Consider the following 20,299-nt stretch of genomic DNA (forward strand, 5'->3'; position numbering starts at 1 on the left):
TATTTTACAAAATAATAAAAAATATAAATTGCAAAAGTGGTGCCATGCCATCTAATGAACCTCTACGGGCGACGAACCTTATATAGTTATCGGTAACGATATACCTAACTATGAACTAAAATAAACGACAATATTTCATTTACCGCTAAACATGAACTTGCTAAGTCGTTGAAGTTGAAACATTGTTGAACTGCAGTAGTATTCAAATAGGTTTTCTTTGTTCCGCTCTGTACTTTGTACCGCTCTCCGTCAGCGTCCATTGGATCTGTATCACTCTTATTGGACATACGCGCTACTTCTATTTCGGCACTATCTAATGAGTAAAAATCTTGTCTTTTGACTATAGATTTGAATGTCGCCCACGAATCATCTGGACAAGAATCTTCAATTTGTAATAGCCTTTCTACATTTATTTTGGGCCAGTGTAAAGTATTGTTCTGCTCCCATTTGTCCGGTACAATTTGAATTACATTTTTACCACGTTCACGTGTTTGCATAGTTTTATATAAAAGCTATATTCCTGTAATAAACAAAGTAACTCGTTAATTTGCTTAGCTAAATGGGGTCGGTTTAGTGTGTCTAAACACATAGTACATACAAAATAAAATAATATTACACATTACACACAAATAAATTATAATATCAAATTAGGTATTACTAGTTAGCTACTGTATACAGGCACACAGGTACAGGGTAGTCAAAAGTAGTGCCAACCAACTAATACCAAATATTAAACTATACTGAGCTATGAGTAATTAATTATGACTAGGAAAGATCGCGTTCGCAAAGTGTTTCGTTCATTGGTATAATAATATACTCAGCCTGGTATTCTCTTCCAAGACTCGCGAACCACGTGACTGACACAAGCTCAGCTCAAACTTTAAAATGTGGGAGTATTTTAAAGCCATTAATTTTAAGTTATTCATGTAGGACTATACTATACATAGTACAATGAAAAAAATCTAATGTATTAAATTAAACTTTATATATCTATACAAGAGAACGTTTGAAAAAAGAATTCACATTTAATCAATAAACGGTGTTCGACACTTTAAGCTATTCTCGTTTTAATTTCTTCTGGAGTTGATTACTAACGATTTTTTTTAATTCTTTTAGTCTTATGTATGTCCTCGTTCTGACTAAGCAAAGTATTACAGCGCAATCTACTGGAGGGTATTGTTTTTTCACGTGCTTGTGTACAATATCAGCTAAGAGAGAAGAGTACCATGGCAAGAAGATCATATAAATTAAATAAGGCTTAAAGCCCGTCACACACGAAGCTATAATAAATTAATATACCGAGCTGTAATATGTATTACAAAATTCAAAAAAAAATATTCTGCAAGTAGGCCTCAAGGGCTCTTTTACGATATATCTTCTATACTATCTGACAGATTGCACACATGTAGCTATAATTTATATTAATATATATTATAGCTACCGTGTGTGCACTCTGTGACTGTCAAATTAGTGTAGAAAATATATCGTTATATATGTATATTATAGCGCGGTATATTAATCTATTTTATAGCTACGTGAGTGACGGGGTATAACTGAGATACTGATGTAAATAGTCAGCTTTTGTGTAATAGTAAATATTAAAAAAAAAATGTGAACTTAATAAAAATACATTAATAAATGAGAGATGTACTTGTAAATAGTTATAAGCTTTTGTGTAATTTCAATTATTAATAATAATGTGTGAACTTAATAAAAATTACATTACTAAGTACAGATATTTTACTTATATCAGAACTATTATCGTCCAGATTAGATGAAGATTCCCTGGGAGTGCTTTGATCATTTAAAAAATTTAATAAATCGTAGTACCACAATTTAATATGGTACACATCATCAGAACTTCTCCCAGAATTTACAGATTCTTCGTATTTCTTTTTTTCCTTCCTAACATTGCTTCTCATATTATTGGTTTTTTCACAACTGTTGCTTTGTAAGCCGCTTTTTTTCTGTCTCGGTCATGATAGTCTTTGTTTTTTACTTTCCAAAGACATGGATGAGTTCTATACATTTCGATGAATTCTTCAAGCACTCTTTTATTTGTAGTTGACTCTGATGTCGCCATCTTGGCATGTTGAACACGTGGTAATACAATGCGAGCGACGACAATGACAGTCTCGGGCACGAGAAAGAAAACAACTGACGGACGACCTGCGCAGGTATAGTCTGTCCGACGGTTTAAGAGCTAAAAGCCATAAAACTTGTTACAATGGCATTTTTATTTCAAAAGGTCTGAAGTCGTAATACGACATAGTGAGATTCGACCCAAACCACTTCTGTTACAGCTTATAATGCACTTTATGTTTCTTTAACAAAAGGCATCATCATTTTTGCATAGGGTTGTCAAAAATTTACCTAACATTGGAATGGAGTAAAAATAATACAACATAAATTATTTACTCATATATTACATTATTAAAAATAATGTAATTATTCACTATCTGAGCTCTCAGTCACGTTAATAACGAAGCGTTGCTGATCTTGAATAATAAATGTGTTCTCGATTCTCGATACCCTCAACATGACTAAAACATGCGGTCCATACATTATTAGCAATTTTCATCGTCTCCTCGCGAACTAATTCGACCACGTTAGAGTTAAGCTGTGGTTGCGTATTATTACGTCGTATTCTTTGTTTGAGTTCACTCCAAACCAACTCAATTGGGTTAAACTGGCAATAATAAGGCGGTAAACTTAAAACCATGTGACCACTCTCCTTTGCCAATTCATCGATAACTATTTTTCTTTGGAGGTATTATTTGATTTCGTTCTTGTAAATATGTTATTATATCAGCCTTTCTTGAAAAAGTATTCGGAATCTTTTCAGCTTGCCTGGAATGATAGGAGGCGTTGTCTAGCACAATAACACTAAGTATTTGGTGGCAAGTTCGGTAGTAATTGCTCTTGAAACCACTTTTCGTAAAGATTCGCAGTCATATCTTCATGGTAGTCTGCTGAACAGGTTTTAATATTCTTAGCAGATAAAAGAAGGGATCCTGATACCCTTCCGTGTTTAGATCCAGCAAGAAGTATTATAAAGCGTTGTCCCCTGGAACAAGGAGCGTTAAGGCAACATTTACCGGACGTATCAACCCAACCTTTCTTCACAATGTCGTGAGATTTTTTTTTAAATTGTAATTCTGAGTAAAAAATATCTAATTACATTTCTTATGTCCTATATTAACCACCGTTAAGAGATTCGCCCGTATTGGATTTACACACTGTGTTTGGGAGGTTAGCGAATCTGAATTACTTTCAGGAGCAGCAGACGGGTCTCTTCAATGACTTGTTCATATTTTAATTTTACAAATTGTTTTTATTTTTAAATTATATTAAATGAAATTAACAAAAGTTGGAACGTTGGCGATTCTATATAAAAAGGCAAAAAAATCGCGAGAGCGGCTTGTGTGCCGTGTCGTATGAGGTCGTAAAGTGATGGCTATCGCCGCGCCCCCGCGCGGCCGTGCTTGGAACTCCGCCTCTTCTTGTGATGCCCGCCAGATGGCGTTAGACTCGCGAACACACTGTATACGGAGGAGTAGCGTAATAGTGCTCCCATATTGGCTATTATAAAATGTTACATAAAATTGTGTGACCGGGACATCAGAGACAGCATAATAAAATACTAATTTACACAATGTTATATAACATCTTATATTATAACAGCCAATATGCGAGCACCATAAGTCGCCCAATCGCCACACGTGGCAGCAGCGCTCAAAATATTTTTAATATTTTCATGTTATTTTATAGTGCGACTATACCTACTTCAAATTTGCATGCTACACTAAGCAGAGTATGGTTGAACTAAAATATATTATTGTACACCTTTGTAAACCCATATTCAGCAAAGAAATAAATACAAATACAAAATACAAATAACGGTCTCTTCCCCGTGTATAAAAACGGTTTGTCCTCTGCGTCTTCTTCCATGTAGCTCATTTTATTTATTGTATAGAGTGCCGAAATTATAATAAATATTATGAAATAAAACTGTGTAATCGGATTATATCGCGTATAATGATTTTAAAATACATCCCGTCGTTTCAATCTTTTTACAGCGTTCTTGTTCAACGGATGAGGCCTGGAGGAATAGTATATTACATAACTATGGTATTAAAGTAAAATAACAATATGGCTTCGCCTCGGCCGACGAGCATTTCTTGGTGTTCAAAGCTATAATTCCAAATAAATTGAACTACTTATACAATATTGCTATGGGTATATTTTCATTATATATGTCATCAACTAATAAAATAAACTAAGGTTCCTTAAGTACGCATTGTTTGTAATAAAAATAGTTTTTAAATCTTAAAAATGGCCAAATCTACCGCTATTTCGTGTGTCCCACGTGCGGTTTGGCTCGGAAAAAAATTATAAGTTTGGATGTAGGCAACGTATTATCAAAAACTAAAAAATCCTTTACTTATATAGATAATTATTTAGAGGATTGACCTATTTATTTATAAAAAATAATGCGTTTTTTTATTAAAACCGGAAAGCCTTTTTGTACCTGTCCCGCGCGGCACCGATTTTGTTATGACTCAAGGATACCTCCCTAAATCTGATTTGTGTACTACTAATCTACCATAACATTTTAATTAACGATACAATAGTACATTACTTGGGCTTCTATATGTAACGGTAATGGACACAGAAACTATATTTTTGACCGAAGAAACAGTTAATCTTATCGAACGACGTATTTTGGTGCGAATTCTACGACATTTGTATGGGTCTAAGGTCTCTTACACACATCTTTATTTCAATTTTATTGGTATACTTACAATACAATTGAAATAAAGATGTGTGTAAGAATGTTGTGTTTAATAAATTTGTATGGCAACGTTTGTACGGCCAATTTGACAAATTTCAAATGTCGAAAAGGTGCCTTACGAAGTCGTCAGCGTCTTTAAATACATAAAATAGTGCCGTAAATATTTTTATGTTGTCATAACATGTTGAAAAAATGCTATAATATACATATCAAAAGCGACTTACAAATAGCTGAATAGTGACAGACAGATGTCGATATTTAATCGTCCATATCTAGATATCTAAGTATAAAAAGTAGAGTGGTGGCTCGTATAGTATAGTTTTTGTTATTAAGCATTTCCGAAAACGATGATTTTAATTCTGATATTCCAAAAATAACAAAACAGCCACACAAATGTTGAATATCCACTTGCTTTAAAATTTACCCACATCTGATATGAGGTTTTCTTAGTTAAAGATATGTATACTATTTTTCTGTTCTAGGGAGCCGGAAAGCGGCAACTTTGTTTAGCGTAGCGGCCCGAAAGTTGGAGAAAAATGACAATCAGCAAAACTACCCGTATACGAAAAATAAATGTTTACAATTTCTGGCTCCGCAAGGTGCTTGAGAGTAATTGGCTCATTATCGATGCCATGTTTTAGTGCCGCAACCGCGACATTTGTAAAGTTGCTTTTGTAAAGCAATTACTTAAATATGATGGTACTTGTTGTGTATAGCACGGCGCTTAATAACTTTTCTAAAATTGGATGCTGTCAACAAGTTTCGGCGTAGTTCCAGGCTCTATTGTATCTATTGCAATGTAAAATGGTAGCTTTTTCGATCATAGCCCGTTCGACATCAGTTTTGTAAAAAAAATTCAAAAAACTTGTCATATTTTTGGCAGGTGTCCGTAGCATAATGTTTGTCCTCAGTCTGACCTTGTGGTTTGATATCAAAATTAAGTTTCTTAAGTGTTCTGTGGTGTCTTCTCGGTGTGTTCTTTTCAAGTGCTATTAATTTTGATTTAGGGCTTTTACCTGGAAGTGACTTTTGCAAATTATTTAGTTGTACGTGTCGTATGCTATAACCGCAACTGCACATATTGATTGGTAGATTTGCCGTTGTATTCAAACTCTGGTATAATACTGTTAAACTGCTCAACGGCATTGCTATCATAATCATAAACCAACATCCGCGAGTGTACAGCGACTGTCAATATATTGTATTCTTGTTCAAAACATTTTTTTCACTACTGCAATAGTGGCTTAAACTGTTATCATGATGACCAAAAGCGTGATTGTACGAGTTCTAAATATCTGTGTATAGGCTATTTATTCTTGTTTCCAACTGTTCATGTTCTTTAAAATATTTTTTACTGCCAAACATAAGTTTTCTGATGGCAAGTACTCGAGTAGTATCTGGATGGTAAACATTTTATTTTTCATTTTTTTTTTGGGTACTTTATAACTGTGTTAGCCAGCTTGTTACACATGTTCCGAAGAACATGGTTTGTGTATTTGTGTTTGAGTCTCTGTCCGCAATAAATCTTCCATATGTCAATACATGTCTAAAGAGTTCTTAAAACCTTCTGCTATAATCGCTCCCTCCATCCTAGAGGAAGCGACGGAATCATTTTTGTAGCACGCATGTTCATTTGGTCGTGTCCCCTTATTTTGTGCACGAATACGGCAGTATTTATTTTCACTCCTAGGAAGAGAACTTCTCCAAACTTCCTGCCTACAATAGCGGCTGCTCCAGAAAGCTCTGATTTACGATCTACGATCGCTTGCACTAGTATTGTTACAAGTAATATTTTGGGGTAAAAAAAACTAAAGGAATAATATAAAATGTAAACTACAATACATACAATGTAACTAAGCTTTTATTGAAATCACTGAGGTTGGAAGAACCCGGCAACAATACTGCAAGAAGTCGCAGTTGAGGTAATCCTATATTTATATATATAAGGTTTCTTAATAGTAAGACAAGTTTCTTAATAATAACCGGCTAGCATAGATTGCACAGACTCTACAGTACTTATTAATTCTTTTTTAAACTGAAGCTTCAGGGAACAAATCGGGGTTAACGAACTCTTTTATTTAGATTTTGGTAGAAACAGCGATCCGAGGAACTAAATTTAGAAAATACAGGAGATGTATATGGGCGCCAGGGCCAGTCGATCTGGTCCAAATGTCAAATAGTTAATAAAGGATGGGTCTAACCTCCAACGTCGGGAATTGTACCCCAGCCGCCACGTTCTGTGTAGGCCTGGACGGATGGTTACAAAACGGTCAGCGACAGCTCACTACCGCTGGTATTATCTGGGGTTACCGGTGCATGAGGCAGGTGGTCGGAGACCGCGCGAGTTAGCCAGGTAGTTAGCGCCCCGCCGTGAACCCTGAAATTATTGTATACTCGTTAGGGCAAGTCACCTGATTACGGCTGGGATTGAATCCCAATTAATACTGTAGGGCGGAGATCGCCTTGATTTCAAGTTTGGAACACTAACACGATTCAACAATGCCCGACACGAATTTCGATTTACACGAAACCTTACCTAAAGGTTAAAAAAAATGCAAAACTTACCCGTTGGTGGATAAAAGGCTTGCATGGAAATTATGCAGCTTATGTCAACACCCGGGGCACGCGATGTATCGCTCTTCAACGCAGCAACAAATTTAAGGTTAGCATGTTATGCCGGGGCTGAAAATACGCAACCTACATTAAAAAGGCACTTTATTCTTACAAAATAAACAACGCAACCACTATAACACTTACTCAAATGGGCGATGGAGCCCGATCTCAAAGGGTATAGCCGATCCCGGCTCGAATCGAACAAAAAGAAGATCTCCCTTCCTTTCCGACATCTTGAGTGACAGATAGGCCGACGGGGTTGCCAAGTCCGAATTAGGCTCGTGCAAACACTACATGACTCCACAGACAAAACGATCGTTTATGGTTCCTTCTGTTTTACTTAAAAAATAACTAACCATCTGCGCAGGAATTACATAATGTTAAAGAAAAACACACTATGATTAAATATGTTCTACGAATAAAACACAGGAAAGCGGGGAAACGCAATGTTTCTTCCGGATTTGAAGCTGGCAATTCTGACCCATAGTGTTCGATCGCGCGTTAGCTAGTACGCTAATCCTTAGCTAGATGGCTGTAGGAGTTCGGAACTAACGCGAGCCTTACTTTTTTAATAATGAAGAAGAAAAATTACATTTTGTTGTTACAGTATCCACCAGCTATGACGTCGATAAATGGCACTCTGTCTTTCACTCTCCCTTCTGCGATTGCAGCTTTTCAGGTTCTGCCGCCTCTGCCATAGCTTTGTGAGCGGTTTTCTCTTATTGTCAAAACTTTCAATATGGCGGCAGTATTAACATCAAAGTTTTCAGTGACCTGTGGGTTTGTGCTGACTTAGCCATGGCGCTGGTTTTCAGGGCAACCAGGGAAAACACAATAAAATAAGATAAAACTGTTTTGACGGTGGAAAGTAAAACGAACTGCACTTAATAACTTTTATTTAATTAAATATCTGTGGAAGCACAATACATTGTATGTATGAACGACGCCATTTTGAATGTAAAAGGGAGTTGACAAAAATCACATTAAATAGGAACCAACTAGAAGTGTTGTTACCAACCTAACATCCCTTTCCGTAAGTTTATATAACATAATTACATTAATGACCTGTCTTTTATTTGACTCGTCTTTATTAACATTAAAATATTCTACAAATTATTTTACAGTATGTTTCCTTAACTGCTCTCTACAGTTACACAATTGAGAAATTCATATGTATTTAATAAAATTGTATGACATAACTGGAAAACTAAATTTACTCAGTTGACTTACCAGGAATAATACTATATTTATTTTACATCTCAGTTGACTATATTTAACTTTCTGTTATATAACGCTTTGTAGGTTTTACAATACGTCCTGATCTCATCACTCTGTGATCAGTCATTACTGGTGCTGGAGTAACCGTCTCCTGTCTTGCGTCTGGCACCTCCGACTTCTTTCCCTTTGTGGTGAGCAAGACTGTATGGAAGACGATAGTGTCAAGTCACTATTCTAGATACTATAATTATGAATAAGATGAATCCTATTTCTTACATAAGATACATCATTATTAGTTTTTATCACATATGACCTTATTATATATGTTATATTACCTAACCGTTTTACAATTACAGCCTTTTCCCAAATACTGTGTGGATTTTTCTTATAATAAGCCTGGTCACCTGGATACAATATGGACATCTGAGTTTGTTAAGGTTTCCTGGTATTTTACTTCTGAATTTATTTCATATACTGTCATACAATTAAGAATTAATAAGAATTACAGTAAAATGTGAATAAAGGTACAATACAAACTTAAACTAATTACTTCTTAATTTTCTAGACATCAATAACACAGCCGGTGATAACATAAGATTTTTAGCTGTATTTATATACTGTAATAGAGCTAAGTAAGGATCTGATCCGTCTTCTTTACATTCTATAACATGTTTTTTTTTTTTTTAATTTAACAGAACGTTCCGCCTGATCATTGGAATTGGAATGATAAGGACCTGTCACTGTATGTCCTATATCCCATTCATATAAAAATTATTTAAATTCTAATGACTGAAAGGGAGGACCATCGCCTGACACTAATGTCATAGGTATCCCCTATCTGGCAAATATTGACTTAAAATAGTCAAAGAATTTAATTTCCGTACCATTTCGTACCTTATCACAGTGGCAATTAATATGAAAGTCGTTTGAAACCCCATACTATAGTCACTGTCACAAGGTACGAAATGGTACTGAAATTAAATTCCTTAACCGTACCTCTAAGTTATCAAAATGCATTAGATCAGTGCCAACTCTTTGCCAAGGATATTTGCTGATTTCATAGTTCTTTAATTTCTTTTTGATTAATGATTACTTGGCTTGAACTTGGCACAGATGTTATTAATGCTTGTCCTTTTGTAGTTCGACCTTGAGTTCATGATAAGTTCACATGGATCAGAACAAAAAATGACTGCACATACCATGTGCAATTTTAATTTTATACTTAATTCTAATTTAATTTTAATATGAGTGGCACCCCTTTACAGTGTCAATTTAGTTTAGTTTAGTTTTAATTTAGTAATAATAACTTTGTATGCACTATGGGTACTGACTGCCTGAAATAAAAGCCTTTTATTTATTTATTTATTTTTATTTATAAGTTGCCATGGCAGCGGCGGTTGCCGTTGAATCTGGTTGAGTTGGTGGCTTTAGATTGCCGTTGATAGCATCTAGTCCTCCAGGAGTACCTCTTAGCAGTAACAGTACCGTGCAGCGCCATGTTGACCAATTTTCTTTACCTTCTAAGTGACCAATATCAATATTGCAGCTTCTACCAGGGTGCGATTTTCTCAAAAGCTTTACACACACATTTTCACATGTTGTCACATGTTTCCACTACATTTTTTAACTCCGCCACACACATTTTCACCGACATTTTGCCGTCTTTGTCGAAACCGATATCTTTCTGCTAAAACCGACGGTGTTGGCTGCAAATGGTGTGACATTATTTCATTTATTAACCGACTTCAATCTCATAGAAGGAGGAGGTTCTGTATTCGGTAGTGGTTATTTTTTTTTATATCAGCAATCATATTATACCAAATTCCTTTAATAATTCTCTAGCTAATTTTAGATCCTTATTTATCCCTTGATGACCTTCGTGCAATTTATTTAATATTTCTTTTTGCATGGATTTTGGAACAATTTTTGACCCTTTGAACAATAAGTCTTCTATAACATGAATTACATGAATTTCACCCTGCACGTTCCAAGATGGTTTCACTAATAAATTAATTCCATCTTTATTACCTGGCCCATCCTTCAAATAATATTTTTTTAACAGTTGATGGGTTTCATCATCAATCAATCAAAATCATTTATTTCGATTAAAAGTCCACAATGTTAAATCTAGGGTTAGTACAAATATGAAATTAATACAATTTTTTTACAATAATGTGCTACACTAATAAAATAACATGAAAGTACTCACAGTTTATCTTCTTAAATATAGGTATGAAACTTAAAAACACTGCACTACTTCATTTTATCCGGTTCGAAGGACCATGAATAAGTTGTGGTGATTTCTTGATTGGATTGCACTAATTTACAATAAAAAATCCGAAATTTATATAAAGGGCGACTTGATTTATTTCCATGACAGATGTGAGTGAGTAATGCTTGACACAATTCTTTTTAATTATTCAAATTCAAAATTATGTCATTATCAAATAGGTAAATTCAAAACGTAAAAAGGTTGCAATCTGAACAAGGGACATGTATCTTTGGCTCCGGCTTCTATTTAGAATTGTAATTTTGGCTAAAATCAACTCGACCATAAAATCATTATCAATATTTACCACCAAAATTTACTATTTTACCCGGACAACTATTAATGCTTAGTTTAGAATATCGATTCATGTACTAATATTAACTTTTTCTTATATAATACGTAGAATAATAACGAGTAAAAGTTTGTGAAGTTTTAGTTAAATCAATGGATGTTCATGGTTCTACCATAGAAATCATACAAGAAAAATGGATTCGGTACACTACACCAAAATTATAAATGCGGCAAATATTTTTTTTTTAATAAATATCAATAACTTTTATACTTAACATTTTACAATTTGATTTAAGATAATAATTTGTGTAAGGTTTCAGAAAAAAAATACCTTCCTGAAACAATGAACCATACTGTCATTATCAGCTCCGCCGCAAAATTTTGTCATTGAGGTAATCACCCATATCGTTTCTGCAAATTGTAGTTAAAAGTCAGAATCAGTCCCTTTTTGGGTTGAAGTTGGGTTTACGTCCGAATCAAGACAAGAAATAGTTGGCTGGCATGAAACAGTGTCTTTTAAGATAAGATAAAGATAAAGATAAAAAATGTTTATTGCCACAACTACCAAAGATACAAAATAAAAATAACATACAACGTGAGATAAAACAAAATACACTTAATTGCACAAAATAAATTATCCAAAAAAATCACAAAAAATTTACCTTATTTACAGCTCTTACCTTTTTACCCATGTGGTTTTTTGGTATAGGCAATGGGTACCTGTCTCAGCTTTATTGCTAGATATGTAGATATATACCCAGCGCTGATTTTCAGACGGGTCCCTTTTTTTGACAGGTCGGTCATTACATATCCTAGTCATAATATATGCGATCGGCGCGGTTGTTGTACTATATTATGCTTCCTTTTTAAACCTCGATACTGAAGTACGCTTTTGAGTAGCATCCAAGGCAGAGATCGAACACTATTTTGTGTTTGGCTGTTGTGGAGCAGTTGTTGTTTCACACACAGTTGTGGAACACTTTTGTCTTTGGAATTAGAAACTGCCAGAAAAATGGAAGCACTTTGTTCTTCCTTGTCCAAAGTACAGTTAGTGTTACAGCATAACATGTTCAAAGCCTCTACGTAAATCGTTATTAGGGGCTTTGCGCTTTTCATCCTTATTTCCATCCTTATTTCATCCTTATTATCCAAGGCAGCTGGATCGAATTTATCTTCCGTGAGTACTTGTGGGTCAAAGGGATAAATCCCAGTTTTTTTTAAATCCACTTCGTATTACTTCGGTGTTTGTTTCTTGTTAAGTATCGGCGAAAGATTGTGCAAATATTTTCTTTGTTATCTTCGTTCCGACTTTATAGCTTGCGGATATTAATTAGAATATACAAATTGTTAAGTCATCGAATTTAAAATATACAAAGTAATATTGCCTTGAATGAACTGTAAATGAATACATGTGAAGTCGGAATACATAACATCAGAGGAAACCTCGTCTGAATTGAAATTTTAATATTGTTACCTTTTCCAAAGCTTCCAAAGTATGAATTGAAATGACTGTTGGATCAGCACATGTAGAATTGAGACAGACTAAATTTTAAATGATTTTAACATTTAAATTGTATACTCCATTTTTTCGAATTCAATTGACATATTTATGAACTAATTCAATGATATTGATAACATTTGACTAACTAGAATGATTACACTTACGTAATTTTGGTGTTTTTCTGAACTGAACCTTTCTACTACACTTCCATTCTTATTTCTTTAGAAGCAGTGTTGCTTGAAGTAGTTTTACTTTTTGCATATGGTACAAGTCTTAGCCCTGCGCTGGACATCTGTAGCGGTGCACCTGGCCCCTATTTCACCACGGCTACAATTATCAGTGACATTCGTCGAGCGAAAATTGTCAAGCGACAGGTGACATATTACAATTTTATAAAATATTTTCTATAGAAATGCTTACAAACATGACAGGCATTTTGCTACAATTGTATGTATTACAATTATGTTGTGAAACAAGAATTATTTTTTCTAGTCGACATATTTGTAGAATTGTCGGTGAAGGTTCAAGGCGTGTCGAATTGCGTGATAATTGTAGTATTTTGTGGTTGACATACGCGTAGTTCAAAATGGCTCTCCATGCGAGTAGTATTTCATTAAAACGTTGAGCTATTCCTTTCCATTTATTTACTTTCATTTCGAATGTTAATTTGTTTACAAATTAACCAAATAATACGGATTTGCTGTTAGAAATCAATTTTAAGATAGACATCTTTCTTGTCATACCCATATTGCAATAACATGTTTGAAATAAAATAACACACAAATAATGCTAGTTTCACGAAGAAAATTACATAATGGCGGGAGAGGATTTAATAATTTTAAATAAATCATTTATTTTCAGCCAATAAATATAAAATTATCCATTTAAGAATGGCTCACAGTGCCAGCGTACCGCTTCAAACCGCGGCTCGGCGGTCACGTGATCTATGCAAAACACCTAAGATACAGAAGCTGCGGTTTACGCGGTACGGTGCACTGTGAGTCATCCTTTAATGTCATGCCAGTTATTCAGCGTACGTGTAATACTTAGCTTATTATTGTTACTGTGAATATTTTTTGATTAATAATTTTTGTTTATTGCTATTTGAGTTAACAACTTTTAATTAATTGAGACATTTTTTCCCTATTTTTAGTCGTAACGATTGTTTTCTACAATTGTCGCACCTGTCAGCGTGGTGAAACCAATAATTCTACATATGTCATATTTTGTGAAAATTGTCGCACCTGCCACCGATGTGAAATTGGGGCCTGGCCACATCTTCTGCACGTCCCATTGTTGGAGAGGATTCCCTTCGATGAATTACTGCGGTGCTGAGTCGAACACCAGTTAGTTCTTGGTATTGAACTTGTTCTTGTGACTAATGAGCTTCTACCTCTTGAATGTCTAGAACGCTTATCAAAAAAAATATTTTTATGGCTTGAACTTGGACTTGATTTGTTGCTTGTTGTTCATTTATCCGTTTTGATCTTTAGCTTGATAATTCTATTGTTTTCGCGATGATGACTGCTTCACTATAACCTCTTTAATTTCATCATTTTGAAGTATTTCTTCTTTGACTAATTCATTTTTTAGCTCAATGATAAGCATGTCCTTTACTAGCGATTCTTGTACAGATTCAAATTGGTAAACAGGTTAGAGTAACGTAATCATCTAAATATTCTTCTTAGTAAACGCCTTTTCACCAGTGTCTGACTCACCACACCCTGCTGGTAGTGCCATTGTAATTGATGGTGGTCCTTCTACATCGAGTGGTTTTGCAGTCTAAGAAACAATTTATCTTCTAAGGCCTCCACAATTTAGGCATACCTTCTAGCATTGTGCATACGCGAAGACTCAAGTCTGAAGTTAAGCTACTAAAAATGTAAATTTTTGAAAGCTGTTGGCCGGTTTCTTAGCTGTCTTTTTAAGATATTTTTTTTATTTTTTGTTCTGCAACCAGCTCCTGAAACAAATTCCATATAATTAACCAAAGAAATGGCTTTAATATAATAGATTTCTAAAAACAATACGCTTAAGCAACTTACACAGACAGACGTGAGGAAACTCTTAATAGCCAACAGGAGTGGTAATTTCTCCATACAAACGTACTCGACTGTTTCCTCCGTGGTTTTTGAAGCCAGAGCAATCTTTTTTTTTCAACACAGATTACTCGTATTAGTATTAATATCTGTGTCGGACTGTTTTGCTTTTTTTATATTTTCGTTTCTTAAGACGCCAGTGCACTTGAAATATTCGCAAAAACGGCCGAATTTCCTAGGCCGCAAAGAGAAGCATGGTATTCAAAGCTGACATCATTTCGCCTAGAAGCAAAAAAAATCCGACAGATAATTTCATTACCATTTGGATTTCAAAATTTCGTTACCTTTGGTTAAGTTTTGAAAAAGGAAACGGTCGAGTACGAAACATCGTTTTTTGAGATTTTTACGCAGGATTTTTTGCCTTACCTATCCTTATCGCACTAGTTTTAGGAGCCGCTTCCGTTAGCGAGACGGATATATTCACCGAAAATATTTAAATTTCAACTCCCATATCCTTTTAAGGATTCTGTTATTGCAATTCTGGCTAGGAATTTTAACATGCCTTACCACGTGATCGCTTTTTTTTTAACTGATCGGCGATTGGCTCTAGTCACACCTGATGGAAAGTCTTTTCGTCCATACAAAAAGAGAAAACGTTTGTCCAATTCTAAATACTTTGCATTCTCCATGATCTTTTGTATGTCATTGACACAATGAAAAACTAGGTTTACAGGTTTTCCTTTTTTTTTAACTTGCAATACTTACAACAAAAAAGCGAAACCCATAAACCTCGAATATATTATGCTGAAGTGATCGACATCAAAATCAAAGTGATTTGTTAATACTTAGTTAGTGGAAAACTTTTTCTCCCGAAATGGAATTTCATAGAAAAAGTAGCGTTATTTCACTAGGATCGTTAGGCTATTCTTCCCTCTTAAGGCTAACTTTAATTTCAACAATAACAATTAGGAATAAATTTGCACACAGTGCACAAAGCATACCTTGAGGTGCAGCGTCTGCTGCTTTTGGCCGTAAATGAACTGTTGTGGGCTTGGTCGCAGCGTCCAGCTCCCGTGCCAGCCGGTGTCAGTTCGTCGCGCTCCGCGGGGTGCCCTGGGTGGCCGCCTGCGCTTGGGTCCGTGAACCGCTGGTTCCCGGTGAAGACTCGGTGCAAGGGAGCTGAGAAGTAGCCATGAGCTTCTCGATCTCTAAATAATAATATATAATGTATACAAAACTAGACACTACTCATAGTGTTGTGTTCCTGCCGGTAAGTAAGGTTGCCAGAGCTCAACGAGGGTGTTAGGGTTGGCATCGCGCATGTAACTCCTCTGGAGTTGCAGGCGTCCATGGGCTACGGAGACTGCTTACCACCAGGCAGGCCGTATGCTTGTTTGCCACCAACGTAATGTAACAATATATAAGTTTAAGCATTTAATACTTATTAAAAAAGTTATGCTATACCAATGCACAACAAGTTCTAGATTTAATTTTTCATGCATAGTATATACATACGCACACATGTCTGTAGACGCCGAAGACCGGGTAAAATGGAGAAGATTAAGTAGAAAGCGGATCCTGGCGCTAGGTCGGGAAAACGATAGGTTGAAGAAGAAGAAGAAATATATACATAACTATTTACTTAGATACAAACAATGTTAGTTAAATAAAAGCTTGTATAATGTACTTACATCTTGCTCGCCCACGCCGGTTTCTCCCTCCAGCTAGAGCCCCACAGCGGCCACAGCACAATCCCGGCCAATAATACCCAATATTTGTTGGGAGAGTGCGGAGGGTTCAGGAACTAACGCTGCATTTCCGGTTTTGGCTCTTGCCACTCGGGCTCGAGCCGCTTAGTCGCAGGCCTTTTTCTTTAAGTCGCAACACATCTATAAAATGTGAATACAAAAAAATTGTCACCTGCTATATAACTCTGATGATTGATATTTTAATCATTTAAATACATCATTTGTCATGTCAGTATTGTCCTCGATAAGATAGAAAAAAGTAAATGAAAACTACTTTTGTATTTAGTACTTACGTGTTTCCATTGCTCCACACTTTTAAGGGGGCCGATTTCTGATAACAGACCCAGGAGTTTGGCCCACTCAGCGTCCATCTTTTGACCGCCGAGTATTGGGCAGGTATATTCGCCTACGGCAAATAGTGAGTTTGCCACCATGTACTTAATCCACCAAAGTTTTTAACTGCACGTTAGTGTTCCGAACTCTAAAACAGCATTCATAAGATTAATTGAAAGGTCTAACATTATAAAATTACGAAGTTCTCTTCAAAATAAAACTATAGGTTGAACACTATTAGTGCTCCAAACTCTAAAACCGCATTCATAAGATTCATTGAAAGGTCTAATATTATAAAAATACGAAATACGTGTGCTACTCTAACCTTATGCGTTATACCCAAAAGTATTTCTTGTGAGTTTTAACATATGGGAGGTATCTGGAAATATAGCTACTTTCCTTCCCTTATGCATGAACACGGGGTTAATTTCTTCGCCATCTAATTTTCATCTTATATTTACTAAGATAAAAGATCCAGCTTTAATTTTATGTAAGATTCGACCATTTAAACAAGAAACAGAAATAACTAGGGATCAAAAGCACCTCGAACAGGTCGCGTATTACATAATTAGTTAATTAGGACTACACGTATGCTAGGATTTCACAAATAAAAGATCTTCTACAACATCATAACTCAATCCAGTTAACCAACCATTGACAGTATGTTTGCATTCGTAGTACTTTAATGCGTATATATTGACCTTTTTATAAATTAGATTATACAAGTGTGCAGCTTGTACTTCGAACTGTCTAGCTGCCATTGCAGACTTGATAAGAGGCATAGGTGCGACTGTTCGGGCTCTTCTGTGTTTTACATTGACAGTTTTAAAAGGTAGATTTTTATGGAGTCTTAAAACTACGGCTGTGAACTATTAATACCTAATAATAAGAAAACTAATAACCATCCGGGTAATTAATTACTTAGTTTTGAAGACGGTGCCAAACCAATAAAAACATACTTTGCTTGATGAATGAATTAATGAGTAAACAATGTATTTTTTATTCAAGTGAACTGGTTTTAGTTCTCTACTACTTTGGTTTGGCATCGACTTCAAAAACTAAGTTATTACCCGGATGGTTATTAATTTTCTTATTTTAGGTATACATTATTTTTGGCAGTAATTTGCTTTACGACGGGATAGGGACTGGACAAGGATACCCCTATCCTTATCCTGGGGTTTGGGTTGGGGTATCCTTGGTGTTTTGTGTTTTTATACTGCGAAGGACTATAGGACAGATATTGGAGACAGAGGGCCTACCGCGAACACCGAAGTTTTTGTCTTTTACTCCAACTAAGGCGTCTTTAGAGTTAGTGAGAAAGATGGCCGCAATTTGCGAATTTCTGTGTTCGCGACAGGCCCTCAGGTCTTCTTTAAAGGAAACGCCAACATAAGAGACAGTCAATATCGAAAGGGATCTTATAAAATTTTACTTGAACTTCAACGCGCTTTTTGTTTAATTTCAACGCGGTAATGCGGCGAGCGTTTTGGGCACCTTTGTGTCTGGGATGACGCGGGGTGGGATTTTTGACTGACGGCCTTATTTTGGATTAGAGTTTGTGGTTTTTTTTTAATTATTTGTTTTTAATTCTTTCTTTTATTTATACTTTTTTTTGTAAATTAAATTTTAGTATTGTAATAATTATGTGATTTTAATAATTTATTTTAATGTATTGTTTAAGTATGTATTTGTTATCTTTATAGTATGTAATTGTTTAGTTCATTTAAGATTTATTTAAGACTGTCCTGTATAAAATTTAAATAAATATATTTGACTTGAACTGATGTATTTCCACTTCCCTATGATCTGATGATATGAGCAAGCCAAAGGTTACCTTCTTCTTCCTTAAAAACACGGGACGCGATACTTAAATACAGTGACAGCCCCGTATATACGGGACGTATGGCAACCCTACTTAGTGGGATTAGTCCGGTTTCCTCACGTTGTTTTTCTGCACCGGGAACGACTGGTAAATATCAAATTATATTTCGTACATAAGTTCCGAAAAACTCATTGGTACGAGCCGGGGTTTGAACCCGCGACCTCCGGATTGAAAGTCGCACTCTAAGAACGCTAGGCCACCAGCGAACAAGCTAAAGGGTACCATAAAGTGAAACCTTATACATGACCTCTCTACCTACATAAATCGAAATGTACCTACAGTATCGTACTATAAACTGACTGACTGCTTGAGCTCAGCGATCCAAAAATAATCTTGGCCTCTGAAACGAGAGAACGCCACCTGTCCCGATCCAGCGCGGTTTCCTGCCATGAATTGGCATTCAGCCCACGCAGGTCCGCCTCCACGACATCACACAGTATCGTACAATAGCTTCATTGAATTTTGAACGGCTTCCTGGCCCCGTCGGTAGTGACCCTGCCTACGAAGCAGGAAGTCCCGGGTTCAAATCTTGGTAAGGCCAGTTATTTATCTGTTAAGGGCATTCACAAATATTTGTTCCTGAGTTATGGATTTTTATATGTATTTAAGTATGTAATTCGCTTAATGCCGCGCCACGATAAGATCCGACCGGACCGGTACAGGTACGTTCGTTTCGTCCGTGAAATTTTATTTAAACTTAGTGTTAAGTATGTTTGTCATGTTGTATCTCTTTTTGCATTAGCTTGTCTACTGTGCGTAATTTATTTCGGTTTATTTTATGTATATGTTTCTTTCCTTTTGTTTGTTACCTTCCGTGATTATTTCGCACTCGATGGTCTCATCGGAAGATCAGCGCTGGAAGTCGCCAGCAACATGCTGAGATGAGGCCATTTCGTGACACTTTACCCTCACTATATATCTGTGGCCCTAGTGAAAAAGGGTACAAGTCTCTGGCAGCGCAGGTGTAAAGGGGTGTAAGTTCCACGTAACACTATGCCCTTATACACCTAAACTGCCAGAGACTTGTACCCTTTTTCACTAGGGCCACAGATATGTTCTCTTTTATGTATGTCTATTACTGTTTGTGTGTTTATGAATAAAACAAATTCTATTCTATTTTATTTAAATCTTTTATCTGTACACGGCGGGAATAAGTTGATTACTCGAGATATAAACTTGAAGAAATTTGATCTTAAAATAGAAGGTTCCAATTTCTTTAATTTTATATCTCGAGAGAGATATATCATCGTGTAGTACCCACAACACAAGCTTTATTGAGCTTACTGTGGGGCTAGATCAATTCGTGTAAGATTGTCCCATAATATTTATTATTCTTATTTTGTTCCTAATAACTATTATGGTAAAAAACCTTTGGGAAAGTCGTCACTCAAAATAATTTCCGCTGTACTTGCGGATGATGACGTATCTGCGGGTAAAAAGGCCCAGGGGCCTATTTCTCGAACGATATTAGTCTAATATTATTAGTGTGTTGCCATGGTAACGCATACGACTTGACAGTTCGTGGACTAATAACAATAATATCAGTCTAATTCCGTTCGAGAAATAGGTCCCAGCTAAGGAGTATTTGTAATAAATTGAAAAATATCCAG

General features: G+C 35.7%; 1 long non-coding RNA gene across 2 annotated transcripts; it reads right to left on the bottom strand.

Moving 5' to 3' along the window:
• Positions 1-7,107: 7,107 nt before the first annotated feature.
• Positions 7,108-7,961, bottom strand: LOC133524784 (uncharacterized). 2 transcript variants are annotated; one of them, XR_009800443.1, is made up of 3 exons: positions 7,553-7,854; positions 7,361-7,477; positions 7,108-7,172 (listed from the first exon to the last, which is right to left on the bottom strand). It is a non-coding gene; the product is annotated as an uncharacterized LOC133524784 (long non-coding RNA). The 2 variants fall into 2 exon arrangements; XR_009800442.1 differs by having other exon boundaries at positions 7,108-7,477; positions 7,553-7,961.
• Between the last annotated feature and the right edge of the window lie 12,338 nt (positions 7,962-20,299).

The sequence above is a fragment of the Cydia pomonella genome, chromosome 14 (assembly GCF_033807575.1).
Source record: "Cydia pomonella isolate Wapato2018A chromosome 14, ilCydPomo1, whole genome shotgun sequence".
Taxonomy (NCBI): Eukaryota; Metazoa; Arthropoda; class Insecta; order Lepidoptera; family Tortricidae; genus Cydia; species Cydia pomonella.